Genomic DNA, 16,870 nt, shown 5'->3' with positions numbered 1-16,870 from the left:
AGATACTGGAATTACTGAATTATTAATGTTATTGCTAATAGAGGCAGCCTGGTATAGCAAAAAAGAACACTGGACATGATATTAAAAAAAAAAACAACAGGGTTCAAATCACAGTTCCAGTGCTTATCTTGGACAAGTTCCATCTCTGAGCCAGCATGCCCTTATCCTTGAAATAGGGACATTAATCTGCACTGTCCACCTGAGAAGCACCTTGGCATGATAGATAGACAGCTGACCTCAAAGCTGGCAATTCAGATCTTGCCTCTGACACATACTGGTTCCATAACCTGGGGCAAGTCATTTAACCTTTTCATAGGTCTACTCCCTCTCTCTAATGCTTACACTAATAATGCATCATTGTGTCTGTAATGTTACTGTTGTGCTCTCTCCATTTGCAGATTGCAGACTCTTGGTACCTTCTCTTCAGGTGAAATTCTCATTCATGTCTTCCCTTAGGTCCTCCAGAGTCAATCCACTCAATATGTGAGGCTTTTCTGTGATCCTTTTAACACTTGGGGCTACCAGAGTCTCACTCTGGCTGTGTGCCAGTTCTTGCTTGTTCTTACTTGTGATGACTGGTCTACCTCCTTTGTTTTTCATACCTCCTTTTTTCCAGTTATTTTGATGGTGCCTTTCATTCTTTTTTTTTTATTTGAATTATCTTTCCAAGTTCTTAATAGAATTCTTTTTATAATTAATTAATTTTGATTTATCAGCAATCACTTCCATAAGCTTTTGAGTTTAAAATTTTTCTCCCCCTCCCTGCCCACCTCCCTCCCTAAGATGGCACGAAATCTGATATAGGCTATACTTATACATTCCTATTAAACATATTTTCACATTAGTGATGTTGTAGGTAATAATTAGAACCAATAGGAGGAACCACAAGAAAGAGGAAACAAAACTCAACAGAAAACAAATAGCAAATATAGCTTCGATCTGCATTCAAACTCCATAGTTCTTTCTTTGGATGTGGATAGCATTTTCCACATGAGGCCTTGGAGTGTCTTAGATCCTTGTATGTTGAGAGCGTTCAGTTAACATATTTAGTCATTGCACAACGTGCTGTTACTTTGTACAACGTTCTCCTGGTTCTGATCACTTCACTCAGCATCAGACCATACAAGTCTTTCCAGGTTTTTCTGAAATCTGCCTGTTCATCATTTCTTATAGCACAATAGTATTCCATTACATTCATATACCACAACTTGCTCAGCCATTCCCCAGTTGATGGGCATCCTTAAAAATTTCCAATTCTTTGTGCCTCTCATTCTTTCCAGGTGCCTGCCATCATTGGTAACATTCACCTGCCTCCTTTCCTTTATCCTGTGTCTCTCCTTGGAATCACTTGCAGTTGTGATCCTTCAGCCATTGCGCAGTGCCATGATTTGCAGCCATGAAACATCCTTGGGAGAATATTAATGTTAAAAAAGTTAGCATTTGCTTGAAATCCTTGTTAGAACTGTGCAGTTTCCCAAATGTACTCCGGCCTGCTCTTTCTCCCCAGTTTTCTTGTAGGTCAGACAAAGATATGTAGTATGCTAATGTGCTCATTCAGGGTATTGCTTACCTGCATACTTGTCACACCCTGGACAACAGGCATCCTCCATCCACTTGGTCTTTCCCGACTGAATTGGGTCAATCTCTTTTGAGTATCTATGGATATCATTGAGGTGGCTCTATAGTATTCTAAGTCTTAATGCAATCAGCACCACAACCTCCATAGACCAGAGCATCTGGAGGGCCTCATGACCTATAGGGAATCCTCTCTTCCATCAGGATTCTATGCAAGACAGACATTCTCCATAACTCAGGAGAATACCATCCACTTCACTAGTAATAACAACAGTGGATGTTTACATTGAGCTTAATGGCTTATAAGGTCATCCACATAAGTTAGATAGAGAGGGCAGATATTTTAAAGAGGGGAAGCTGAGGTTTAGAGGGTTTAGATGAATTGAGCAAGGTCACATGGCTGGTAAATGGCAGAATCAGATCAAATGAGATATTATTGTAAAGTGCATTGCAAACTTTAAAGTTTTATGTACATGCCAGCTATCATTGATTATGCAAAGTTCTTTGTAAACATTTAGATGCTTTACTGATTTAATGCCATCATCATCGTTATTATTAGCAGAGAAGGAAATGTCCATGCTATCACGACGGTTTTCCATGGCAAATTATATCTTCACAATCATACAATAAATTCAGAGATTTAGGGAACTCAAAATCCTACAGATTATGGTTGGGTTTTTTTTTTTTAAAGCATTTGGCTCTATATGGCAAAATGCAGTCTTAGAGTTTTCCATGTGCATGTAGAGATCATATAAGATTCCTCAATAGATGAGAACATGGAGATAACTTTGTTCAACAATCTTCTGCTTATCAGCATCAAGAGAAACAAACAACAGGGTGATGTGTGCTTTGCCCAAGGTGTTTCTCTAAAGCTATAACTAGGAATTCCAGTGTCTGGGGCAAATTCAATTGGGTAGGGTCATGTCTAAGGTATGCTCACTCGTGTGTGTGTGTGGTTGAAGTCAATGAGAGAGAAGTCATAGGATTTTAGGAATTTAGAGACCAGGATGTTTGAAGGAGCTGGGGTTATTATGGAGAAGAAGACTGTAAGCTAGGCACTAAATACATGGGGAAGAAAGAAAAGTGACTTGGAGGCCCATAGATGACAGAAACAAGATGGGACAGATGGGATAGAATGAACTTTAGAAGAGGAAAGTTAGTTGCTGAGTGATGATGGCGGGACAGTCTGACTGGCATTGGGGAGCAAGGTGTTTGCCATATCCTACTACCCCTGAGTGTCAGAAGGTGTGAAAGGAGGAAGAGCTATGATTGGAGAAAGTACCATTAGATGTAGTATTTTCCAGAGAAAGCTAGGTTGGGGTGGGGTGGGGGGTGGTGAGAAAAGATTGAAGGAAAGTGAGAAGAAGAAACCTAGGATGAAAAAGTGTATGTGAACAATAGGAAAAAGGGCACAGTGGGCATAATGGAACGTGTGGGAAGAAGATAGAAACTGGACTATGGCTGAGTTTACATAGGCGTGGGCATCATATACTGCCTTCATTGCCATTTCTCTTAATGATCCTGGCATCCCTCATGGCAGCCATGTCTACGTCAGGAAGCATATCAGAAGCAGTCTACCTTGTGGTTTTAAAGTAACTCTGGGAGAGGGGCTCATGCAAAAGAACTTAGCCTAACAATCCACACAAGTAAAACCAAGTGGATAAGAAATGCCTCTAGTCAGGACCATATTATGTACTTGTATATCAGCCCAGACACTTTAGAGGGACAGCAAGCCAGATCCAGACTTGTCTCGGAAAAAAAGAGTAGACTGAATTCCATTTGGGAAACCAAATAGTATTCCCAGTGGCCCCCAACTTTGCCCTGACGTAAAAACTTGTCTTTTTTTTAACGTGAATATCCTCCTGAGGATGCTGTTTGGCCACAAATCATGGAGTGCCCTAATTTTCAAAGAAAGAAGATTATGGACAGGACAATGGAAAGACAAAAGGTGGGCAGAAGTATGCTGTAACATGTTTTCAACTTAGCCACTCAATGATCCTGTTAGCCACTGACTCCCCAGGGAGTCACGCTGGCTGTTTACTTAGGCCCTTCTGGGATAGAAACACTCAGGAAGTCAGTGTTCTCTGTGGTTATAGGAGTCAATGCCCTCCTATCCTTCCACTCCTTCTCTCTCTATGGGTCAGTAATTGATTGTCTAGGGCATGTGTGAATTTGTGGAGCTACACAACTGGGTAACCATACCTCCTTTTGAATGGACTGTATTTCATGAAAACCAGCCATGGAATTGGTTTCCCCCAAAGTAGTATATCCACATGCTGGAATGTGGCATGGGAAATCTTTTTACTCTACATAGAATCATGAGTAAATAAAAAATATTTAAAAACAAAGAGACCATGTATAATAATAAATGGTAAACATCTCCTGAGTAGCTAGAAGCCCACTGCTCTCTTAGGTCCCAGAAGTACCTACAGACATAGGATTAATCTGCTCCCAGGAGTTCTAGGTCATACACCATTTGAGTGTTCCCTTGAACAAGCAAAGGAGTATCACAACACAGTTCCCATAGACATCATGCTTTCCATACGGGGCAGAAACTCGAATTAAGGTCTTTGTTCAGCCTGGTCTGCAGAAATCAAGGTCCATTGCCAACTGGAGCTCAGGAAGATGCTCTTCCCTGGGTTCTGTTGTATGTGTAAGAACCTGTCCTTATCTGTCAGAGCTGAGCCATCCCAGAGCAGGGCAAGTGGAACATGTAGCCAGCCCCAAGAAGTGCCTGCCCCCAGTCAAATGTTCCTGTGTCCCTTTCACTCTGACCTTAGCAACCTCCACTTGGCTGCCCCTTTCACCTGGACTGTTATAACAGTCCTAGCCTCAAGCCTCTCTCTCTTCCAACTGATCCCCCAATCAGCTGCCAGTGAACCACATTGGCTCCCTATTTAAACTTCTGTTTGGCATTTAATGCTCTTCACCAGCCTGGCCCCTTTTTACCTTCCCAGGGTCTTGACACTTTGATCCCCTCCATAAACTTTCAGAGCCAACAATGCTATTCTATCTGCAGTTCCTTGAACATGACCCGCTATCTCGGTGCCTTGACTGCTGTCCCCCCTTACCTCTGCCTGTTAGCTTCCATGACTCCCTTCAAAGCTCAGCTCAAATCCTGCCTTGTAGAGGAGGCCTTTCTCAGGCCCCGTGCCCTGCCAACCTGGCAGCTGTTGCCTTCTAGATATCTTGTCTGTACCTCATTATTTGCATGTTAGTATGTGAGCTCCTTGAGGACAGGAATGATTTTTGAGTTTCTTTGTATTTACTTTGCCAGTAATGAGCACAGTGCCTGGAATAATAAATGTTTGACAAATGTTTCTTGATTGACTGACTTCCCTATTCAAGAATCATCCTTTTCTCTTTAGTAAAGTACAAAACCCCTCAGCTTTTTCATGTAAGCCCTACAATACACCTCCCATCTGTATCTTTCCAGGCTGATTTGCCCTTCCTTCACTCTATTCCAGTCAAACTGGTCTGCTCCGTCTTTCTAATACACGTATCAGGTAGTCTTCCCAGGTTTGGAATGTAATCCGCTTTCACTTCTAGTCTCTTTAAGAGCCCTGTTCCAGCATCCCTTATCCCACAGGAGACCTTTCCTGATTCTCATCCCTCCTTGTTAGTGCCTGCTCTTTCTTGAAATTGTCACACATAATGTTGTGTATGTATGTATGTATATGTATATATGTATATATAGTATTTATCTTTGTATATGTATCTTCCAGTAGAGTATAAGCTCCTTGAGGGCAGGGGCTGTTTCTGTTTTATCTCTTTAGCCCCTGTACCCAAGCACGAGGTTTGGCACAAATTAGGTGCTTAATAGGCATTTATTGAATTGAATGTTTAACAATACCTCACATTCAATAAAAGACATCATCAAGGAAATTATGATTGAAAAAAGAAGTGGGCTGGATCCCAGGGGTAACAGATGGGTAGTATGAGAACAAGGCCTCCAGCACTTTGGGCTGATCCTCAATAGAGGATTCATGAGAGGACGTGGCCCAGATGGGTTGTAATCAGCATCCTTAGAGAGAATGTCCACATTAATGAGGTCCCCAATGTTTTGGTCAGTGGCAGTCCTCAGGAGGCTGGCCGCTCAACAGGAGCTTCCTATCTTCCCCAGTTATCCCAGGGCCCAGGTGCCTACGGTTGAGGCCATCTGTGTCTCTGCCATTTCCTATGTTTTACCCACTCTAGCAGGAATTGTCCATGGGCCCTAATGCAATGTTAGTAAGCTCAAGTGTAAGGATCTTCTCTTTCCCTAGGCCTGAGGCACCAGGAATCCCACCTTCCAGTGCTTTTATTATAGCCCAGAACAGACCACAGCAAATCTAAAGGAGTCCACAGTTTGCTTAGAGAACTGTATAGGAGAAGGTGGTATATGCTGGAACAGAAACAGTCTGGAGAGGTTTCCAAGCACCCCTTTCCATCCCCACAAGCTGGTAAAACCATTGGCTCAGGTCTTTCAGAACTTGTCAGGGTCAGGAAGAAATTGTCAGGTAAGAAAGTGATGATATAAGCCTTTAAGATTAAATTGGACTTTCAGGGACTTGGTGGCAGCCTGATGTGGAGGGGTGAGAAACAGCCTAGGAGTGAGGACACCTTGGGTTTATGCCTTAGCTGTGCCTCTCATTTACCTAGAAAGTTTTTTTTTTGGCTAGGCAATGGGGTTAAGTGACTTGCCCAGGGTCACACACAGCTAGTAAGTGTTATGTGTCTTGAGGCCCAATTTGAACTCAGGTCCTCCTGAATCCAGGGCCAGTGCTCTATCCACTGCACCACCTAGCTGCCCCTTGTGCCCCTCATTTACCTTATGACCTTGGGTAAGGTAATAAGGGCCTCAGGTAACTTCATAAAATGAAGGAAATAATCCCCACTAAAGCTATCTTAGATAGTTACTGACCAGAGGAAACCTTAAATGTTATATTGGACTCTCATAATACAACCAGCTGCCAGATACTGTCAATTTTTAGGGCTACAATCTTCCCCCTTTCCCTTTTCACTTTGCCGGCACCTTACATCATTACATTGCAATAGTCCCTTTCCTGATCTCCCTGCTTCTGTTCTCCAATGCATTCTTCACACCTCTGTCACAGTCATCTCCCAAATGCACAGATCTGCCTGACCTACTCCCACCCTAGAACCTCCAGCGTCCCTCCATAGTCTGGCTTTAAGCTACCTTCCTGGGCTGTTTTCACAAACTATTCTTTCCAGCTAAATTGAAATGTTCATTGTTCTCAAATTCCAGCTTGCTTTTTCCCCACTTCTGCATATTTGCATAGACTTGCTCCATTATTTGAACATGCTCCCTCTACATCTTTCTCTTCTTTCAAAGCCTAGCCCAGATGCTACCCCCTCCATGAAGTCTTCCCTGACATTCCACCCAGAGGGAAAGCGATGCTTCTGTCCTCAGAGTTTTCATAGCACTTTGGCCCTCTCCTTTGGTGAGTCTTACTACCTTGTATCTTTGGAGAATTCCTTTGTACTGCTACCTTGTATTATCTGTGTGTACATGGTATCTTTTTTATCCCTCTTAGAGAACAGAGACTGTGCATTTCCTCCTTGAAAATACCTGGTGATTCCAAGAGACTGAGGAGGGAAGGCATTTCGAGCATGGTACATAACCTGTACAGAGTCACAGAGTTAAGAGTTAGAATGTATCCTGGCATTAGCGACTAGGCCAGTAAAGCTGGCACATGGATAGGGTGAGGAGAGATAACATGAAAAAAGCCTGGAAAGGTAGATTTGACCCAGGATATAATGGTCTAGGTCAGGGTCATTTATGGACCTCTTTGGCAGTCTGATTCTATGGATCCCATCTCAGAATAATGTTTTTAAATGTATAAAATAACATACATAGCATTGCAAAGAAAATTAATTACATTGAAATAAAGTTACCAAATATTTTTTAAAAGTTCAAGATTCTTGGGTTAGGAAGCCCTGGTATGGCCATGAGAGCAGTGGCTATGTAGACAAGCAGAAGGGGCAAAGCACAGGATCCTTGATCTAGAGTAGACAGAACATCATCTTGTCCAATCCTCCCATTTTACAGATGAGGAAAATGAGGCCTTTCCTGAAGTCACTTAGATAATAAGGGTCCAAGCCAGAAATTGAACCACAGTTCTCTGACTCTATGTAAAGTGTTCTTTCTATGGTGCCATGAGATATTGTAGAGACTGATTCTGCAAAGCTTAATAACTAAGTGCACGTCGGGAGGGAAGAGGGAAGAGTGAAGGGTTGAAGTTGACAACAAAGGTCACAAACCTGGGTTAAATGGAGGGATAATGGTGCTTGAAATAGGAGAATTAGGAGGAAAGGACTGGTTTTAGGGGAAAGATAATGAGTTTCATTTTGGACATGGTGAGTTTGAGATTCCTATGAAATATCCAGGTGGTGATGTTGGAATTGAGCTCAGGAGGGAGATGAGGCCTGAATATGTTGATTTTGGAGTCATCTGCGTAGAAGTGATTGTTGAGTTAATGGGAGGTGTTGAGATCACTGAGAGAAGCCAATAGAGACTGAGGAGAAAGTGGCCCAGGACAGAGTCCTGGAGTAGGCCAGTAGAGATTGGAACATGGCTGATGGTCCAGACTAAGAAGGAGCAACCAGACAGGGAGGAGGAGGAGAGTTAGGAGAAAGCAGTGTCATAACAGAGTGTGTGTGTGTGTGTGTGTGTGTGTGTGTGTGTGTGTGTGTGTGTGTGTGTGTTTGGGGGGGGCAGTGTAATGAAAGCCAGCTTGTCAGAGATTAGTAAGTGAGCTGTCAGGAAATAGAGACACTACAATGTCCACAGCATTTGGGGTAGGGGTAGTAGCCATGAAAGGAAGGAGAGAGAAAATGGTAACTTGACAGGATGGCAAGGTTGAACAAAAGATTGGTGGGGTTGTTTTTAAAGGCTGTCAAGATTTGAGCAGGTTTGTAGGCCACAGGGAAGGAACCAGTGGAGAGAGGGACTGAAGATTGGGGGCAGGGAAAGGATGATTAAAGGGTCAAGCTCTCTGAGGCCCTAGCAAGGAGAAAAGTCACCTTTTCCTCTGAAACTAGACCAGAGAGAATAATGTTGAGAGGGTTTTAGGTGTTAAAGTGGGCTGCAAAACGAAAACTTTGGCAGTCTCTGTGAAATGTACAGACATGAAGAGGAGAGAAGTTACTAGGATAGCTTCTCTTTTCTCAGTAAAATATGAGACAGGGTCCTCTGCTGAGAGGAAGGGAAGAGGGTAAGTGTAGGTGGTTTGAAGGGAAAAGAGATGACTGGGAACACTATGGGGAATTGGACAGGGAGGCAATCAGGGAAAAATAAAAGATAGCCATGCAAGCAGTGAGGATCCAGTTGAGGTTGGAGAGGGTGTTTGTGGCAGCCCTAGCCAGCGTGGTTGTATGACTTCCAGGCATCGTGTATGTCAGTAGTAGCAGAGAAGGCAGTTAGTGGGAGTGTACTGAGAGGGGGTGGGTGAGATCCAGTGCTAGGGTTCCAAAAAGGATAAGCAGTAGTCAGACAAGGAGGGGCAAGGGATCTGTGGGAGGAGTGAATGGGTTAACTCTAGTGTCAGGATTTCAAAGGGAAGGAAGTGAGGCTAGAGCTAAGGTGATGGTCTGGGAAAACAAATAGTTTGGAGTTAGTGCAGGTTGCAGTGACAATGTGTAATTTGTTTAGGGAGAGTGAGAAAAATGCAGAGAAGTAGAAGGATAGGAGGTTTTGATCACGTAGCAGAATTTGAGAGTTTTGAATTGTGGAGGTAGAACAGTTATGGGTTCCAGTGAGATGAAAGGAATGAGCATCCCTGTGTGTAACTGAGGTGGGGTGAAGGTGAAGGTCATGGGAACTGGGGAAGGTGATAAGCTGGGGTGTTTGAGGGGACATGGCCATGCTTAAAGGCAGGACTATGTGCTGAGCTCCTCGAGAAAGCAAGAATATGCTGGGTGCCCAGAGAGAACAGCCATCAGGATCTAGCTAGGGCAGTCTATCTGGATCAAGTGATCCTAGAAGGAGAGGTTGTTAAGTGATGACAGCAGCAGGAGGAGGAGTCTAGCAGTCTAGCAACAGCCTCTTCCCAGTCTAGTCGAGGATATCGGGCAGAAGGTACATCAAGGGAAGAGGTGGCCAGGGATGTAGTGACTTGGCGGGGAGGGGAAGCCATGATTGCAAGGAAAAGGATGGCATGGGGAAGAGGCATAGTAAGGAGGATGGTTTGTCCAAAGCAGAATAGAGCTTTGCAGAGGGGAAGAGGTACACAGGAAAGGTAGAACTGAGGTGAATGGGAATGGAGGATTCGGGAGTGGTGCCAGGGGAAGAGAACTTTTTCCTAACAGTCTTCCATTAAAAATTACAGGGAATTCAAAAGAAGGAAGAGAGAATTTGCTAACCACGGTACAATATATTCTCACCCCCTTCCCAGCAGCTGTGGTTACCCCAGGCATCAGCTCACTTGTTGATTTATCTCCCAATAAATTGGGATGAGAGAAGAGAGAGAGCAGCTCTGGATGTGGAATGGGTTCCCATGGCCAGCTAGTCTGGTGGTGAGGGTTTGGACAGGACTGCTAGATGGCAAGGGGCTTGGGCTCCAGTTGATTAGGGAGAACTGAGGTGGAGTTGATCCACAGAGCTGGAAGAGATCTTAAATAGAATATAGCATGTCAGAGCTGTTAGGGACCCTGGAACACAAAATGTCAGAGCTGGGAGGGACCTTAAAACATAGAATCTCAAAGCTGGGAGTGACTGTGGAACAGAGAATGTCAGAGTTGTCAGGGACCTTAGAACACAGAACATCAGATTTGTCAGGGACCATCAAACATAGAATGTCAGAATTATTAGGGATCTTAAAACATATAATGCCAAAGCTGTCAGAGACAAAGAATGTCAGAGATGTCATGGATCTTAGAACACAGAATGTCAGAATTATTAGGGGCTTAAAACATAGAATGTCAGAGCTTTCAAGGACCATGGGACATAAAACATAGAACATTAGAGCTGTCATGGGCCATGAAACACAGAACATAAAATGTTAGAACTGTCAGGGGCCATGTAACATAGAACATAGAACATCAGAGCTGTCAGGGATCATGTAACATAGAATATAGAACGTCAGAGCTACCAGGGACCATGGAACATAAAATGTAGAACGTCAGAGCTATCGGAGGCCATGGAACATAGAACATCAGAGCTATCAGGGGCCATGGAACACAAAATGGCAGAGATGTCATGGACCTTAGAATGTAGAATGTCAGAATTAGAAGAAAATTTGGAAGGACCTTGGAGATTATCTAATTGAATCTCCTTATTTGACAAATGGGGAAACTGAGACTCAGGTTATATGACTTATCACATAGGTATAAGGCAGAGCTAGGACTTAAAGGGGAGTTCCTGACCAGAGCCAAGACAAGGCATATTTGAACCCTCTGTACAAGCTTTAAAACATATACGTACACAGTATTATTATCTACGAGAGACTTTGAACCTTTGCTATAATACAAGCAGTTTATTTCAGTCCCTAAAAATAGACAGTAGGGTTTCCGCCATGAAAAAAAAGCATTTGTTAAAAAAAAAAAGTCACATTACAAACTGTCCCTTGATACCCTCCTTGGGACATCCTCTGTTCCAGAGTCAACACTGATGTGACTCCAGAAGGGAAACTTAGAAATCTTAGGATCATATTTTTAGAGCTGGAAGAACCCTCAGAGGGATGATCTAGTACTTATTTTGCAGATGCAGAAGCAGAGGCCCACAGAGATCAGATGTCACAACCCAAAGCCATGCAGGTAGTCAAGGGCTGAGGCTAGATTCAAAGGTGGGTCCTCTGATTCTAGAGCCTGTCTGCATTCCCCTGGCCCTCTAGGAGAGAATTCTGTTGCACCCTAAGTTTCACATAGTTATGTTCAAATCCAAACAACCAGCCTTGCCAGAGTCTGCCAGTGCGCCCAGCCTTATGTTCGGTCTTCTGAAGGGAAGAGGAAAAAAGGAGGACCACCTAGGCTCTGATTTAGAATTCATCCAGTCTGATTGGGGAGGCAAGACACACCCATTTAGAATAGTTAAGAGAAAAAAATGTGACAGAATATAAAATACAGACACAATCTGAGCAACTTCAGTGTGTCAGCCCTACTGGTGACCTTCTAAGATCCCATGATTCCAAGATCCCATGGCTCCAAGATTCAGTGGATTCCATGACTCTAAGAGTCTGTGACTCAGAATAGGAGATTCTGTGATAAATTGGCGACTCTTAAGATTTGATGACTAAGATTCTAACCCTGCAACCTCCATGTGGAAATATCTAGTATCATTTACAGGGTTATAGTGATACAGTATCACTCACTACCTATGTGATATACAGGTTATGCAGACTATAAGAATGTGTAACAGTGCAGAAAATAGGGACACCTGTGTGGACAAGAGCAGTTAGGGAAGGTTTCCTGCAGGGGGCAGATCTTGAGCTGGGCCTGGAAGTACTGAGAAGATTAGGACTGGCATCGAAAATAAAAGAGATGGTGCAGTGTGATGGCCTGAGTAGAATCCGGAGCCTCAACGAGCTCACCTTGTTTTTCTCACAAGAGGTAGTCAGTGACTACACCTGCACAGTGGGAACAAGCCTGTGAGACCTCCCGCTGCTTTCCAGGCTGTCGCAGCTGTTAATGAGAGAGAGCGAAACTCTCCAGGCTGCAGGCAAGGCGCAACTCTGTGTGGAGGAAAGTGGGTAAACATCCCCCACCCTGGGCCCCTCACATCACACAGCCTTCCATGATGAATTTGTAGAATTAAGCCATGGGTGGAACATATCCAGTGCCTTTTGTATTGGTGTGGCGTTACTGGAAAGAGCTTTGGACTAGGATGGCGGTAATGGGAAGAACTTTGACTAGGCTCCAAAGAGATCTGTCTCTGGATCTCAGCTCTGACGAGGTACTAGCTAGCTGTGGAACCCTGAGAAGTCACTTAAATCTCTTTATATTTTAATATATTTTATTACGTTTTGAGTTCCAGATCTTTTCCCTCCCTCCCTCCTTACCTTGCATTAGAGAAGGATTTGATATAGATGTATGTGTGGCACCACACAATGACATATTTCCATATATCAGTTCTTTCTCTAGAGTGGATGGCATTTTTCCTTCCTAAGTCCTTCATAGTTGATTTGAATGTTCATATTACTCAGAATAGCTAAGTCATTCACAGTTACTCTTCAAACAACATTGCTCTTACTGTATATGATGTTGTCTTGGTTTTTCTCATTTCACTCTGTATTAATTCATGCAAGTCTTCTCATGTTTTTCTAAAATCATTGAGCTTATCATTCCTTATAGTGCAGTAGTATTCCATTACAATCATATACCACAACTCATTCAGCCATTCCCCAATTGATGAACATCCCCTCAATTTCCAGTTCTTTGCCACCACAAAGAGAGCTGCTATAAATATTTTAGAACATATAATTTCTTTTCCTTTTTCCCTGATCACCTTGGGAAACAGACCTAATAGTGGTATTCCTGGGTCAAAGGGTATGTAAAGTTTTATAACTATAAGCAAAATTCCAAAATGGTTGGATCAGTGTACAATTCTACCAATAGTGTGTGTGTTCCAGTTTTTCCACATCCCCTCTGTTTGCGATTTTCCTCTTTTGTCATTTTTGCCAATCTGATAGGTGTGAGATGGCACCTTAAAGTGGTTTTTATTTGCATTTCTTTAGTCAATAATAATTTTAGAGCATTTTTTCATATGACTGTAGCCTTGATTTCTTCTTCCAAAAACTGCCATGTACCAATTGGGAAAGGATTCATATTCTTACAAATTTGACTCAGTTCTCTATATATTTGAGATATGAGGCCTTTATCCAAGAAACTGTCTTTTAAACCCCTCCCCAATTTTCTGATTTCCTTCTAATCTTGGCTACATTGATTTTATTTTTAAATAACCTTTTCAATTTAATGTAATCAAAATTATCCATTTTACATCCCACAATGTTCTCTGTCTATTGTTTATACATAAATTCTTCCCCTATCCATAAATCTTCTAGGTAATATGTTCTATGCTCTACTTAAATCTCTTTAAACCTCAGTTCCTTCATCTGGAAAATCTGGAGAATCATAATAAATGCTCTATTTACCTCATAGGGGTGTATTCAGACAAATGCTTTATCTCAAAGCCTTAGAAACAATAAGACATCATGATCTTATTCCTTAGTAATAATAACAATAAGATAAAATGTTGAGTCTTACTGTAAGTCACCCATTTTCACCAGACCAAGTGCCGAGTTTCTGTCCACAGCATCAGACTTGCTGTGGGACTTGAGACAGGTCACTTATGAGCAGTCAGTCACAGGCTGTCCATGCTAATTCTATAGAATTGGCCAACTCTAGTCCAGACTCAACAGCCTTTCTTTGGTCCTCAGAGCAGCCTCCAAACCAAGACAAATTAGAGCTAATTGAGTCTTGGGGGGAGGGGGCAAACAGTGGTGAGTTTTCTGGAGATTTTATGTAGCAACTCTGTTTTCTTCTTTAACACCACACCTGGGGCCACACACCTGCTTAGTGGTATAAAGTGGCCCTCTTACAATATAAGAGGCCTGTCTGTACACAGCATGGGTGTGTGTGTGTGTGTGTGTGTGTGTGTGTGTGTGTGAGATAAGTTCCTGATTTGAAGTCAAAGGACCTCCATTCAAATAACTTTCTGTGTCACCTTGGACAAGTTCCATCCTCTTTCTGGGCTTTTTTTTTTTAAATAATGAAAGGGCTGGACTCTGACATAATCTCTGAGATCTCTTTCTGACATTTTGTGGTTCTGCAACATGTTTACCCATAGCATGTATCTAGACAGGCCTGGAATCTTGCAAAGATCAATTGAAACAAGCTAGCAGCTTCTGGAACCAAATACCAGACTTTATTCATCAACTGACAGGAGTGGAGAGAGATGACCCATAGGAGTAAGTGTTGTTCTGTAGGGATCAGAGAATCCTTCATTCATTCAGGGAGCATTTTTTTTCCCAGTGAGGCAATTGGGGTTAAGTGACTTGCCCAGGGTCACACAGGTAGTAGGTGTCATGTGTCTGAGGTCAGATTTGAACTCCAGTTCTCCTGATTCCAAGGCCAGAGCTCTATCTGCTGCGCCACCTAGCTGCCCCTAGTGAGCATTTTTAAAGTCATTAGCATGTGCTTAAGCCACCACACTGGGCTATGGGCTAGCAATATAAGGACAAACATAAAGCAGTCCCTGTTCTCAAGAGTGTTATAGTCTGGTGGGGAAACAATATGAACATAGATAAATATGGGGAGGAAAGGACTACACTAACCAGCCAACAAGTATTTATGAAATGCCTACTAGAAGTCATGGGGCAGCTAGGTGGTGTAGTGGATAGAGCACTGGCCTTGGAGTCAGGAAGACCTGAGTTCAAATCCGGCCTCAGACACATAACACTAGCTGTGTGACCCTGGGCAAGTCACTTAACCCCACTGCCTAGCAAAAAACAAACAAACAAAAAAAAAGAAGTCAGGCACTGGGCTTAGGGCTGGGAATAGAGAGACAAAAATGAAATCGCCCCTGCCCTTGAGAAGCTTCCACCCTGATAGGGGAGATAGCATACACTAAGCACATGTGAAACAGATCTGAGGTGAAGCTGGGGGAGGCAGGGAACCAGACAAGACCTCGTGTAGAAGGCAGCCCTCGGGAGCTCGGTCATGAAGGGAGTCTGGGACTCCAAGAGGTGGAGGGGAGAAGAGAATGAACCCTACTCATGGAGAACAGCCAGAGGCACAGAGAGAGGAGATGCCATCATCTGCATTGAGGTGAGCATTTAAGCCATAAGAACTATGGGGTGACCAAAGGAGAGCTGTCCAGAGAAAATGGAGAAGGGCTCCAGGCAGAGCCTTAAGGGAATACATGCACTGGATGGTGATCCAGCAGAGGAAACAGAGGTGTGGTCAGGCAGGCAGGAAGAGGACCCAGGGAGAGGTTCAGCAGCATCAAAGGCTGTGAAGAAGGCCAAAATGGATAAGGCGCTGTAGCCAGCCCTCGTGTAGGAGGCAGCAATTGACCCAAAGCTTAAAGGAGGCTAAAGGTGCTCAGAGCCCGAGGCAAAGAGGGAATGCACTCCAGGCATAGGGAACAGCCTGTGTGTGCAAAAGTGTGCAAGAGGAGATGGAATCATGGGAACAGGGAGGAGGCAAGCGTGGCTGGAAAGGAGTGTGTGGAAAGTGGGGGAGCATGTCATCAGCCTGGAAAGGTCCACTGGAGCCAGACTGTGAAGGGCTTTAAGGGCCAAGTAGAGGCGTTTGTGTTTTATCCTAGAGGCAATGGGAAACCCCTTCTTGAATGACATGAATAGGCCTGTGCTTTAAGAATGTCACTCTGGCAGCTGTATGGAGAATGGTTTGGCATGAGGGAAGTCGTTAAGACAATGAGCATTTATATACCATGCTGGTAAGTGCTGGTAAGAAAGGCAAATGACAGTCCTCCCCCTCAACGAGGTTACAGTCTAATAGAGGAGACAACGAGCAAACACTATGTGAAAACAAGCTGTATACAGGGTGAATTGGAGAAAATCTCAGAGGGAAAGCACCAGTATTGAGGGGGACCAGAAAGGGCTGTTGGGATATGGAAGGCAGAGAGACCAATCAGGAAGCCAACACAGCAGTCCAGTGAAAAGCTGATGAGAACCTGCCCCACAGTGGTTGTGATGGATGTGGGCGATGTGGAGGGAGAATCAACAAGACTTGGCAACTGAGAACGAAGAGGAGAGGGTGATTGGCTACAAGGGTCCTCAAGAGAAAGGGAGGGGCAGGACACAGACAACGAATTCTGTTCTGGATGTGGTGCCAGGGTGACATCCGGGGCCGGGGGTGGGTGGGTACTGTAGGTAGTCAGTGATGGAATTCAGGAGAGAGATTAGGGCTAGATATATGGATCTGGGAATAATATGCACAGAGATGGTAATTGGACCCATGGGAGCTGATGAGGTCACCAAGAGAAAGAGGGTATGTAGAGAAAGAGAAGAGAAGAGGTCCCAGCACACCCACACTTATTTGTTCCAGGAAGAAATACGGATGGTTAGTAGTCACTTTAAGGGGAACCAAAACTCTCTAATAATAAGATAAATGCAAATTGGCGTGACTTTGTGGTACCAAATTATGCTAATTACTGGCAAGAATGGGTAGGTCACAGGCTTATACCATGACAGATTTAGAGATGTGAGGGGACTTGGAGGTCATTTAGCTCAGGGCTATCAAACTCAACTAGAAACAGGGGACCACTAAGCCATCCGTGCATATTGACAGAAAACTCCATTAACATCATCTATGTTCTATTGGGGGGCAGCTA

The 16,870-nt window shown here is 43.6% G+C and overlaps 1 long non-coding RNA gene across 5 annotated transcripts in view; it reads left to right on the top strand.

Annotated features, from left to right (window-relative positions):
- Window positions 1-16,870, top strand: part of LOC110212235 (uncharacterized) — a 45,866-nt gene that overhangs the window by 1,793 nt on the left and 27,203 nt on the right. For 4 of the 5 annotated variants that reach the window (XR_002325613.2, XR_013484158.1, XR_013484159.1 and 1 more), the window contains exon 3: window positions 6,911-7,019. The exons of the other annotated variant lie outside the window; for it this stretch is intronic. This is a non-coding gene — a long non-coding RNA (uncharacterized LOC110212235). The remainder of the gene's footprint in view (window positions 1-6,910; window positions 7,020-16,870) is intronic. 5 annotated transcript variants of the gene reach the window in all.

The sequence above is a fragment of the Phascolarctos cinereus genome, unplaced genomic scaffold (genome assembly GCF_003287225.1).
Source record: "Phascolarctos cinereus isolate Bilbo 61053 unplaced genomic scaffold, phaCin_HiC Scaffold_9;HRSCAF=440, whole genome shotgun sequence".
Classification (NCBI taxonomy): Eukaryota; Metazoa; Chordata; class Mammalia; order Diprotodontia; family Phascolarctidae; genus Phascolarctos; species Phascolarctos cinereus.
Note: the sequence above shows the minus strand (reverse complement) of the source record. Positions and strands in the feature narration are given on the sequence as shown.